At 31.9% G+C, this 12,824-nt stretch overlaps 1 pseudogene; it reads right to left on the minus strand.

Moving 5' to 3' along the window:
• Positions 1–499: 499 nt before the first annotated feature.
• On the minus strand, positions 500–10,393 carry LOC129305356 (7-deoxyloganetin glucosyltransferase-like; annotated as a pseudogene).
• Between the last annotated feature and the right edge of the window lie 2,431 nt (positions 10,394–12,824).

Genomic DNA, 12,824 nt, shown 5'->3' on the forward strand with positions numbered 1-12,824 from the left:
TTTATTTCTTTTTTGTCGAAATGCTTTCACCTTTCACTCCCTCTTCCCCCCTTCCTTTTTGACTTTTTCATAAATACGTCTTCCACTTTCATTCTTCTCTCACCTTTCAATTTCAAAATCTGCGGTCAAAATCAAATAATTAAATAAAAATGATAAATTACCCTTAATGAACCTAATTGCAATTTACACAATTTCACCCAAGAGAAAAATACATTTTGAGATGATAAAATTGAATACACTTCAAGCCCAACAAATCTCCATTAATGATCTTCAATTAGCTCCAAAATTTTACACAAAATCAAATCATTTTCGATAGCCACATGTGTAAAAATATTAAATGGGAAATTTAATCATAATTTTCAAGATTTAATCCATTAATTCCCACAAAATATGAAGTAACCAATAAAATAAAAAATATTTTAATTAATCTCACTTAATCACAATTTATCAATAAAAAGACCTGGTTAAGAGGATAAAAATACACAAAAAATATGATTTATCAGAAGTCCATCATGGACGGAGTAGAGGGGAAAAGATTGGATGGCAAACAAGGCAACCATGAAGACAGTTCTTCAGGCTTTGATCTTGTTGGCAGGAAGGAACGTGAAGCCAATTTCGTTGCCACCTGGAATGCAAAGAGGTAGAGACATGGAGAGAAAAAAAAATCATGTCATATATTCGTAAAGTAATAGATGTTTGTTTTAATTTAATAATGAGGGTAAAATTGTCCCAAGTTTAATTATTCAGGATTTAAAATGTACTATTAAATATCAGTTTAAAATTTAAATCGCCTCTAAATCTATACTTCAGAGTCCAAATTGTCATTTTGACTCTATTTAAAATTAGGAGAAAAAACTGACAACTTCAAACTAAATCACTGAGTACCAATTTTCACCAATTTCATCGACTGATTTTGAGCTAGTTTTTAGATTTTTCCTTGCTTTTAGATGGGACCAAGTATTAATTTATGGCTGGGACTGGTCTTTTTCATTTGATTTTCTTTTACCATGATTTTATTACTCAAACAATACAAAGTAAAAAAAAACAGACTGAGAATATCATTGAAGCATAAATTTAATTCCTAACGAGGACTTCCCACAAATAAACATTAATAATTCATGAAGTTATTATTTTAACAATAATTTGATATATCTAAGTCATTGATATTATTCCAAAAAAGAGTCATGACTTGTATTTAAAAACAAAAAACAAAAAGAATCATGACAAAATGTGAATTTTTATTCTTTTTCTTGGGCAGATATATGTATGTATGTATGTATGCATGCATGATTATAAAACAGTCCTTATTTTAAATAGGTAGGTACAAATAAATGTTAATTTAACTGTAACTAAAATCAGAAAAACACAAGCCCATGAACAACTAAGCTATCTAGCTAAGAGATAATATACTCTCTCCGTTTAAAAATATAAGACATTTTTTAGGAATTGGATGTTCAAAAATGTAAGAAATTTTTAATCTTTCAAGGTGTAATCATTGCTTTTTTTCCAAAAGTGCCTCTATTGATAGTGACTTTATATTTACTGTAGGATATTTAATAGGGGTAAATATGAAAAGATATGGTTAATTTAAAAATAGGTAACTACTTTATTAGGAGGTGAGATTTGGTTAAAAATATCTTACATTTTTTAATAGAAGGAGTATAAAATTAAAAATAAACCATAAAACAAGAATGAACAAAGTCATGTTACAAAATGAACAAAGTCATGTTAAGCTAAGAAACAAAAATGACCATCACAATAACAGTGACAAATAATAAATATTTTAGGCAGATTACATGAACAAATTAAAAAAAACTTCACTTCAACTGCAGTTATGCAATAGATAGTCCAATAATTGTTATACCTAGAGGAAATAAGTTTTTATTATCCATTACTAGCAATTTCATCATTTATACAGTTATTAAAAAAATCTAGATAAGAGTATCTATACCTTTTAAAGAAAAACTTATATACTTAGCTTTACATACTTAATGTATTTGTTTTTAACTAAATCAAGACATGTGAGTCTTTTATAGATCATTTATTCTATAATAAATTTTTGTTATTAAATTTATTAAGTTTTACTTGTCATAATTTGATTGGATATAAGTATATTAAGTATTACAAGGCTAAGTATATAAATCTTACCTTACTTTTTATTGTATTATATAGGAGAGATGCCATTGTGATGCATATCATGAACAAAATCTTCCATATTTAAACTTCTTTATTTGCACTAGCTGCTTTTCTGAAGCAAATACCTATATATATATATCATGGTCTTGAGCAGTGAATAAATGCTTAAGCTTGGGAAAGATAATGAATGATCATTATTGTTATTTGATGACAACAGAACACACACAAACAAACAAACACACATAAATTTAAAATATTCATTTTTATTGTGTTTAAACATTAAAAAAAAAGTTCTCATCATCAAGAGCCAACATGCATGAATAGAAAAATAAACTTTTCCAATAGTAACATAGTTTTTGGTTTTGATCATCACATCTTTAATCATTTTTTTCAAAATTGATGTAGGAAGAACCACTAGGTCTTGTATCCTTCTCTACAATCTTCCTCCACTTTAAAGTCTTCTGCCTCATTTTCTTCCCCTTCCCTCCTTCCATCAACTCGTTCACAAGCTTTTCCACCTCTTCTCTCTTCACATTAATATCAATCTCTAATCCAATTCCCCATTCCCTACAAGCATGCTTACAATTTGTTTGTTGTTTTGCAAAGAATGGCCAACAAGCCATAAGAACTCCTGTGCAAATACTTTTTGTCATAGAGTTCCACCCATAATGAGTCAAGAATCCTCCAATCAAAGGATGATTCAACACTTTCTCTTATTCACACTAGCTAGCTATGAAGCCTCTGTCCTTAGTCTCGTTCAAAAACTCAAGTGATAGAATCATTAAACTGCCATTTAAAATGTTTAGACTAATGATCCACAAGAATGGTTTTTTGCTATTAAATAAACCCCAAGCAAACTCATACAATTGTTTTGGAGACATAATTGTGATGCTTCCAAAATTCACATAAACCACCTATCTAGGTTCCTTGGGCTCTAGCTAGTCAACATACTGACTCTCTTCTTTCTAAAGGCTAAAATTCAGAGATGCTAATTGGTTGCTAACTGGAATTTGGTTCAAAAAAGATGGGAGAGGGCCTATTGTGTAAAGAGGGGTTTGGTAAATGGAGAAAAGAGCTTTCACTGCCTCACCTTCAAGCTAATCAAATGTGTTGAAACAAATGGTAGAGGTTTTGTGAGCTTTTTTCACCACTTTAATGAGAAAGTTCAAGATCAAATCATTTAGATTTGTTGTCCTCAAAAAAGAAAGGAGATCTTTCAACCTAATATTTCTCACACTAGGAATCCAATCTATTTCTTGCTCTAGGTATCCATTTGTTAGATAACTCTCATCTACACATTAGAATCACAAAAGATTAGACCTAAAAGTACAAAACACATGGAATACTAATACACATAGTAGCATAGGTTTAAGACCTCCTTCAACTAGATCTTGAAAGTGCACAATAGCTAAGAATGAATAAGTACTAGCAGGCTAATGAAGAATGATATGGATCTAATAAGCTTGGGCAGCTTCAACAGTGAACTCCATGCAAGGATCAGAAATGAAGCAAGTGACTGAGGGGATGAAGCCATTTAAGGAAGAGTCATGAAGTCTAGAAAGAATGTTCTTGAAGGAATGAGAAAGTTCTTGTAAATGCCCCAAGAGGGGGGTTGAATTATGCCTAATTAAAAATTACAAAATTTTTGCAGTAATAATCTAAGTAATGAAGGAATAAAATCACTAACCACAAGAGAAATAAGATCTGAGCTTGACACGAGTGATTTATCTTAGTTTGACTCTTAACACTTGAGTCTATGTCCAGTCCTCAGGAACCTCTTGCGATTTCCATCAATATTACCAAGATTAATATAGGCTCTTGCTTGCCTCAGTACATTAATAGACTTCATAATAAGTTTGAAACTCTCCTTACAAAGGTAATGATGAATTCTCTTAAGCTCCCCAAGCATAAGTTACTCTGTTTTGAAGATGAAAAATAGGAGTGAACAAAGTAAGTTCATAAATGAACTACTACTGCTTTAAACTCTCTCTAAGAGTAGATATATGATAAATAAAGCTTTCAACTAATAAATGATACATGTAAGTAAATTTTAATGCTCAAGCAATCTCAAAATTTTTCTTGTTGACTCACATTTTTTGTTATCCTACCCAGGTTTCATAAATGAGTCTATTTATAGTTGAGAATCATAAATAATCTGTTAGACTCATAAATTTTTTTTTATTGAAGGTTGCTTGTATCTTATTCCCTTCTTTCCTTCATTTTTCCTTGGATATTTGAGCTTAATCGAGGTTCTTAGGTAGATGAGGCAATAGGGTAGTACTTTTCGATAGAGACTTCCTCTTTTGTACAGTAACAGTTAAAAATATTAAATTCTTCTGACAAAAGTAGGTAAAGCTTATTCATCTTGGCATAATAGAAGGCAAAGTCGAGTGATTTACTAAAAAAGTGGCATGTTCCACTCATGCTTTTTCTTTCTATCTTGCATCCACCAAAGTCAGCATCAAAATACCCAATTAAGAATTCATTTCCTCCTTTAGGATACCAAAGACCTAATAAATTAGTATCTTTTAAATATCTGAAAATTCTTTTCACTGCTATCATGAGATTCTTTTGGTGCTGATTGAAATCTTACACAAAGACCAACACTAAAGGATATATCTGGACAGCATGTGGTGAGATATAGAAGACATCCAATCATTCCTCTCTATGATTTGCAATCATATTATGTTCTTGCAGAATCTTCCTCCATTTTGATAGTTAAGCTCATTGGAGTATTGATTCCATTAGCTTGATATATTTCAAACTTTTTAAGCATCTCTCTTAGATATTTAGTTTGATAAACAAATATACCATCCTTCTTCTGCTTGATTTGTAGTCCCAAAAATAATGTCAGTTCTCTCATCATGGATATTTTAAATTCTCCCTGCATTAACTTTGAAAATTTCTTACATAGAGATTCTCAATAGCACCAAATATAATATCATCTACATAAATTTTAACAATTAACAAATGATACTTTTTTTCTTTTTATAAAGAGAATAGTATCAACTTTACCTCAATTAAATCCTTTTTCTAAGAGAAAAGAACTCAATCAGTCATACCAAGCTCTGGGTGATTGCTTGAGTTTATAAAGAGCTTTCCTTAATTTGAAGACATCATCAGACTTCTGAAGATCTTTAAAACCATGTGGTTGTTTAACATACACTTCTTCAAAGATGTACTCATTGAAAAATGTACTTTTTACATTTATCTGATACAGTTTAATGTCTTTCACAAATGCATAAGCTAAAAGTAGGCGAATTTCTTCTAACTTTGCAACTAGAGCAAAAGTTTCTTCATAGTCTATTCCTTCTTACTAATTATATCCCTTAGCTACCAGTCGAGCCTTGTTCCTGATAATGGTGCCTTCTTCATCAAGTTTGTTTTTGAAGAACGACTTAGTTTCAATTACTGGATGATTTTTGGGTCTAGGCACCAAGTCCTATACTTGGCTTCTTTTAAACTGGTTGAGTTCTTCTTGAATTGCATCTATCCAGTATGAGTCAGATAGGACTTCTTCAACTATTTTTGGCTTTATTTTCGATGTGAAAGTTGAATGACTAGCAATGTTATATAATTTACTTCTGGTATGGATAGATTCATTGACATCTCCAATGACTTGATCTAGAGGATAATTTTTATTACTTTTCCACACAGTTGGTTGATAGATTTCCTCAACTTTATTATCTTCAGTTGAAGTCTCAGATTTCTCTTCTAGACTTTCTGTTGAGTTGTTCTTCTTTAGTTGAAGATCATTTATCTTCTTAGTAACATCATCAACATTAGAGATCTTTTTCTTTTCTATGAGAAATTCATCAAATACTACATGTGTTGATTCTTTCATGGTCTTGGATTTAAGGTTGAATACACGATAGGCTTTACTCCTGTTAGAGTATCCAAGAAAAATTCCCATATCTAATTTGGGGTTAAATTTTCCTAGATTCTCCTTGTTGTTGTGGATGAACACGTTGCTACCAAACACATGGAGATGAGATATGTTTGGCTTTCTTTCCTTGTAGATTTCATAAGGTGTCTTATTGAGTTTAGGCCTTATATAAGCTCTATTGATGATGTAGTAGGTAGTGTTCATGGCATTATCCCAGAATACCTGTGATACGCCATTGTTGCTAAGTATAGCTCTGGCCATTTCAGTGAGTACTCTGTTCTTCCTTTCCATCACTCCATTTTGTTGAGGAGTCCTTAGTGCAGAGAAGTTGTGACTAATTCCATTATCATCACAAAAATCCATGAAGTCACTATTTTTAAATTCTCCTCTATGATCAGACCTGATAGACACTATAAAAATACATTTCTTATTTTAGACCTTTTTGAAAAATAAACTAAGGGCATAAAAAGTTTTATCTTTAGACTTAAGAAAGTAAGTCCAAGTAAATCTAAATTAATCATCAACAATAACTAAGGTGTAGAGATTTCAACCATAACTTTTTACTCTCGCAGGACCCACCAAATATGCAAGAACTGAAGAGGTTTTCCAAAAGAGATAAAATATTTTGACTTAAAAGATGTTTTAATTTGTTTTTCAAATTGACAAGCTTGGCATACTTTCTCTTTATCAAAACTTAAGGGTGGTAAACCAATGACTAAATCATTCTACAAAAGTTTTTCAATTTGTCTTTTATTCACATAAGCCAAGCGTCTATGCCACAAATAAAATTTCTCAAATTTACTCAAAAAACATGTTTGTGAAAGAGTTTCACATTCTAAATCAACAGTATAACAGTTACCATCTCTATCAGCATGAAGAAGCATCTTTTCGTCATTTTTTTATTGGACAATGCATTCGTTTGAGTTAAAGATGACTTCTTTTATCACAGCTTTGGCTTACACTGATAAGATTATGGAAAAGACTTTTGACATATAGCACATCTTCAATGCTTACTTCTTTTCCTCTTCTTACTTTTCAAATCCCAATAATCTAACCTTTTGATCACCTCCAAAAGTAATATGACTACCATCTCTCTCATACAATTCTATGAATTGGTTTAAATCTCCAACCATGTGCCTAGAACACCTACTATCTATATACCATTTCTTGTTCTTAGAGATAGTGAGGCATACCTGCAAGTGAAGACTATTTCATTTTAGGTACTCTCTTTTTAATAAGTCCTTTCTTATTAGTTGGTTTCCTAAAAATATTATCTTTCTTAGGAACCCACTTCAAGGAGCTTCCAATGTCATTCTTCCTATGAAGGCAAGACTTGACATGATGCCCCTTCATGTTACAATATGAGTAGGTAATAAATGGACCAGAAGAAAGTACAGAAGATTTAAAGTAACTATGATAGTATCTATATAAAAGATTTAAAATATTATCATTCTTACTCTAGGTATTCATTTGCTAGATAACTCTCATCTACACATTAGAATCACAAATGATTAAACCTAAAAGTATAAAACACATAGAATAGTAATACACATAATAGCATAGTTAGATAAGATTATAATACCTTTGAGTGGTATAAGACCCCTTTCAACTAGATCTTGAAAGTGCACAATAGCTAAGAATGAATAAGTACTAGCAAGCCAATGAAGAATGATAGGGATCTGATAAGCTTGGGCAACTATAACAGTGAACGCCATGCAACGATTAGAAACCAAGCAAGTGACTAAGGGGATGAAGCCATTTAAGGAAGAGTCATGAAGTCTAGAAAGAATTTTCTTGAAAGGAATGAGAAAGTTCTTGTAAATGCCCCAAAAGGGGGGTTGAATTGTGCTAATTAAAAATTATAAAAGTTTTATAGTAATAATCTAAGTAATGAAGGAATGAAATCGTCAATCACAAGAGGAATAAGAGCTGACTTGGCATGAGTGATTTATCCTAATTTAACTCTGATGGAGAACAGGGAAGGACAAGGGTGAGAGAATATAGAAAGAAAGAAAGGGATCAACAGAGAGAATAGAGAGAAGAGAAAACTCAAAGGAGAGGCAAGATAATAGTAATTCTTATTCAATCAAATGTGCATACAAATCAAATGAGTTATGTGCTATTTATAGGCCTTAACCTAACCCTAGAAATAAATGCATGAAAATCCTAAAAATTTTAAAATTAAATAAAAAGATACAATAAATGAAAAAATAATAATAAATATTGAAAGATAACAACAATTCAAATTAAAACAAAATATGCGTAATTAATATGAGAGCAAAATATCTTCGATCTTAAAATCTGCAATATCCTTGTAATATCTTCACTTATTTCTTTTTAATTTTCTTCCCATCATTTTCCCCCCAACTCAAAAGAACTCTCCTTTGGAGAGGTATGGAGTTGGTAAGACTCAAGTAAGGTGGGATCAATCTAGCAAAACTCCTCTTCAACAATCCAAGTAGCATCTGAGTCTGAGAAGTCTTTCCAATGAACAAGGTAGTAGTAAACAAGACCATTAGTGGCTAATATAGTTTGTTCATCCATAATCATATCAATTTTGTCCATAGCAGGTGGAACATTTAGAAATAAAGGGATTAGAGCATTTGAGGCTGTGCACCTGCAAAATCATCACTAAATAATGAGGAAGGCTTAAAAGTGCCTCAATAAGAAATAAGATCCTCAATATTAAAAAATGGACTAATAGACATATTAGGAGGTAATTCAAGTAAACAAGCATTGGGACCAAGTTTCTTGAGGATGCGAAATGGCCCAGAGGCTTAAGCATGAAATTTTTTGAAAGAATTTTTAGGATAACGCTCAAGGCAGATAAGAGCCATAACATAGTCACCTTTATTAAAATTTTAAGTACAATGATGAGCATCGGCTAATAATTTATATTGATCATTACTAAGTGTTAACTTACACTTAATTTCAGCAAGTAATTCATGAAGGCATTGTACTAAGGATTTTGTAGATTCAAAAGTATAGCCTATTATAGGAAAGGGCACCAGGTCAATGGGTTGTTTAGTGTTAAAACCTTAGACTATTTCAAAAGGGCTTTTTTTGTAGACTGATTGACTAAACAATTATATGCAAACTCAGCTGTAGGCAAGATTAAATCCCAATTACCTAGCTTATCTCCGACTAGACTTCAAAGTAAGTTACTTAGATTGCGATTAGTCAACTCAGTTTAGAAAATTAGTTTGGAGATGAAAGGTAGAAGAGAATTTTAATTAGGTTCCAAAGTGTCTTCCAAAAATAGCTAACAAATTTGATATATCTATCAAAGACAATAGAAGTAGGTAACCCATGTAAGCGTATAACTTATTTGAAGAAAAGCTTGGCTAAGTGGGAAGCATTAGTGGTTTTACTGTGAGGTATAAAGTGAGCCATCTTTGAAAACCTATTTATGACAACTAGAACAGAGTCATATTGTCAAGCAATGTAGGGTAATCCTAGGACAAAGTCCATGCTAAGATCCTTTCAAGGTGCATCAGGGATAGGTAAAGGAGTATACCAACCAGTATTTGTTTTCTAGCCTTAAAAGTGTGATAAGTACGATATTGTGACAAAATTCAAGCAATGTCATGTCTAAGAGAAGGCCAATAAAATTTATCCTTGACTAAAGCAATAGTTTTATCTCTACTAAAGTGGCCAGCTAATCCTCTCACATGGAGTTCCCAAACAAGAAAGTCTCTCATATATGTTTGAGGAATACACAACTTAGTACCACGAAAGAGAAAATCATCCTTAATAAGGAAAGATATGTGGTTATAACGAGCTCCATTGCCAACTTCTTGATAAATGACTTTAAACTTAGGGCATAAGGTATAGTCATCTTTTAGCCTCTCAAAGCCTATAACACTAATACTCATAGTGTGAAAAAGGTTAACCCTATGACTTAGAGCATCTGTAACTTTATTCTCAATTCCTGCACGGTGCTTAACAATAAAAGTAAACTCTTAAAGGAATTCAACCCATTTGCCATGTTTGGGGTTTAGATGTCATTGAGAGTTTATGAATTTAAGAGCTTGATGGTTAGAACACACAATAAATTGATGAGAGAGAAGAGTATTTTCATTACTCAAAGGATCTAATCATGGCATAAAATTTCTTGTCATATGTAGAATACTTTTGCTTAGCTTCATTAAGCTTTTCACTAAAGAAAGCTACAGGGTGACCAACTTGATTAAGGACACCTCCAATTCCTATACTAGAAGCATCACAAGCCACTTCAAAGCACTTGGAGAAATTAAGGAGGGTTAGAACAGGAGTTTTAGATAATTTATCTTTAATGTTCATAAAAGCTCTTAATGCGATAGGGGTCCAATAGAATTTATCCTTCTTAAGGCAATTGGTGATAGGGCTCATGATAGTACTAAAATCCCTAATAAAGTGTTTATAGAAAGATGTTAAGCTATGAAAACTATGCACTTCTTGAAGAGATCTAAGTTCAAGCCACTCATGGATAGCCTTGACTTTTTCAGGATCAACAGTTAATCCTTTTTAGAAAACAATGAACCCTAAGAAAATAACTTGTTTTTGTAGAAAAGAGCATTTGGAAAAATTGACATAAAACTTTTCTTTTCTAAGGGTAAGGAATACTTGGCGAAGATGAGATAAGTTCTCATCCTTGGACTTGCTAAAGATCAAAATATCATCAAAGTAGACAACTAGAAATTGGCCCAAATAAGGTTGAAAGATGTAGGTCATAACCCTCATAAATGTACTAGGGGCATTGATTAGACCAAAAGGCATGACTAGCCATTCGTACAACCTATCTTGTGTCTTAAATGCAGTCTTCCATTTATCTCCTAGCCTAATCCTAACTTGATGGTATCCACTATGAAGATTAATTTTGGAAAACCAACTAAAACCTGAAAATAGATCAAACATATCCTCAAGTCTAGGAATGGGAAACCTATACTTAGTGGTGATCTTATTAATGGCTCTACTATCTACTCACACTCTCTAAGTTTCATCTTTTTAGGTGTTACCAAGGCAGGCACAGCACATGGACTAAAATATATTGGATATAACCTTTCTCTAGCAAACTATTTATTTTCCTATATTAAGTTCTTCCTTATCATTAAGGTTCATCCTATAGTATAGCAAGTTAAGAAGTTATGACCCTAAAACTAAGTCAATAGCATGTTGGATTTCTCTTACGGGTGGTAAATCAAAAGGAAGCTCATTTAAGGTGATGTCCTTAAATTCTTCTAAGCGACGAACTATTTCCTTTAGTAGCTCAGTATTTGTTAGGATAGCAATCTTACTAGAAAACTTAGGGACTACAATAAGGATAACATTGGCCTCTTTGGACTCTTAAGCAAATTGTTGCTTTGTTAGGAGGTGTAAGCCTTGGAGCTTTGATTGGGAGTTCTTAAAATTCTTAGGACTCTTATCCTTTAATTCAGGTTTAATAAGATGTAGTAGGATAGTTTTGCCCTCATGCTTAAACACATAAGTGTTTCTCGATTATGACTAATGACTTCATGATTATACAGCCAAAGGTGTCCTAATAAGTTTTCTTTTTAATTTTCTTCCTATCATCAAGGATATTGCAAATTTAAAGATTGAAGATATTTTGCTCTCATATTAATAACGCATATTTTGTTTTAATTTGAATTATTATTATCTTTCAATTTTTACTGTTATCTTTTTATTTAATTTTAGAATTTTTAGAATTTTCATGCATTTATTTCTAGGGTTGGGTTAAGACCTATAAATAGCACCTTAACTCATTGATTTATACGCACATTTAATTGAATAAGATTTACTATTATCTTGCCTCTCCTTTGAATTTTCTCTTCTCTCTATTCTCTTTATTGATCCCTTTCTTTCTTTCTATATTCTATCCCCCTTCTCCTTCCCCATTCTACATTAGACTCCTACTACTTAAGTCTATGTCCAAACCTCAGGAACCTCCTGAGATTTCCAACTATATTACTAAAATAATCTAGGCTCCTGGTTGCCTCATTACATCAATACACTTCATAATAAGTTTTAAACTCTTCCCCTTACAAAAGTAATGATAAATCTCCTTAAACTCCCCAAGTTTAAGTTTCTTCTATTTTAAAGATGAAAAACAGGGGTGGATAAAGTAAGTTCAAGAATGAACTATTATTACTTTAAACACTCTTTAAGAGTAGATATATGATCAATGAAGCTTTCAACTAATAAATGATACATAAAAGTAGGTAAATTTTAATGCTTAAGCAATCTTAGACTTTTTCTTGTTGACTCACATTTTTTGTTATCCTACTCAGATTTCATAAATGAGTCTATTTATAGTTGAGAATCATAAATCATCTGTTAGACTCATAAATTTTTCTATTGAAGGTTGCTTGTATCATGTTTCCTCCTTTCCTTCATGTTTTCCTTGAATATCTGAGCTTAACTGAGGTTCTTAGGTAGACAAGGCAATGGAACAGTACTTTACAACAGAGACTTCCCTTTTGTACCGCTAAAAATATTAAATGCTTCTTACAAGAGTAGGTAAAGCTTATTCATCTCAGTGTAACAGAAGGCAAAGTCAATGATCAAAAAGAGATTAACAAACTAAATAACTTCAAGAAAATAATTGTGTTTTGAATATCATTTGAAAGATTTAGAGTGAACATAATTGGTTTTGCAGATGAAAAGAAAGGTTTGATAAATGAGTTTCGGCGAGATTCAAAATCATCATGAAAAATAGAGCATAAGAAGGAAAGGTAGTACCGGTGTTATTGAGTCCCAGCACTGGTGCTAACGTAATGAAAAAGCTTTGTTAGAAAAGCTTAGCATAGCTATTATTCAGACA

The sequence above is a fragment of the Prosopis cineraria genome, unplaced genomic scaffold (assembly GCF_029017545.1).
Source record: "Prosopis cineraria cultivar Desert tree isolate PC_DT_omini unplaced genomic scaffold, ASM2901754v1 PC3, whole genome shotgun sequence".
Taxonomy (NCBI): domain Eukaryota; kingdom Viridiplantae; phylum Streptophyta; class Magnoliopsida; order Fabales; family Fabaceae; genus Prosopis; species Prosopis cineraria.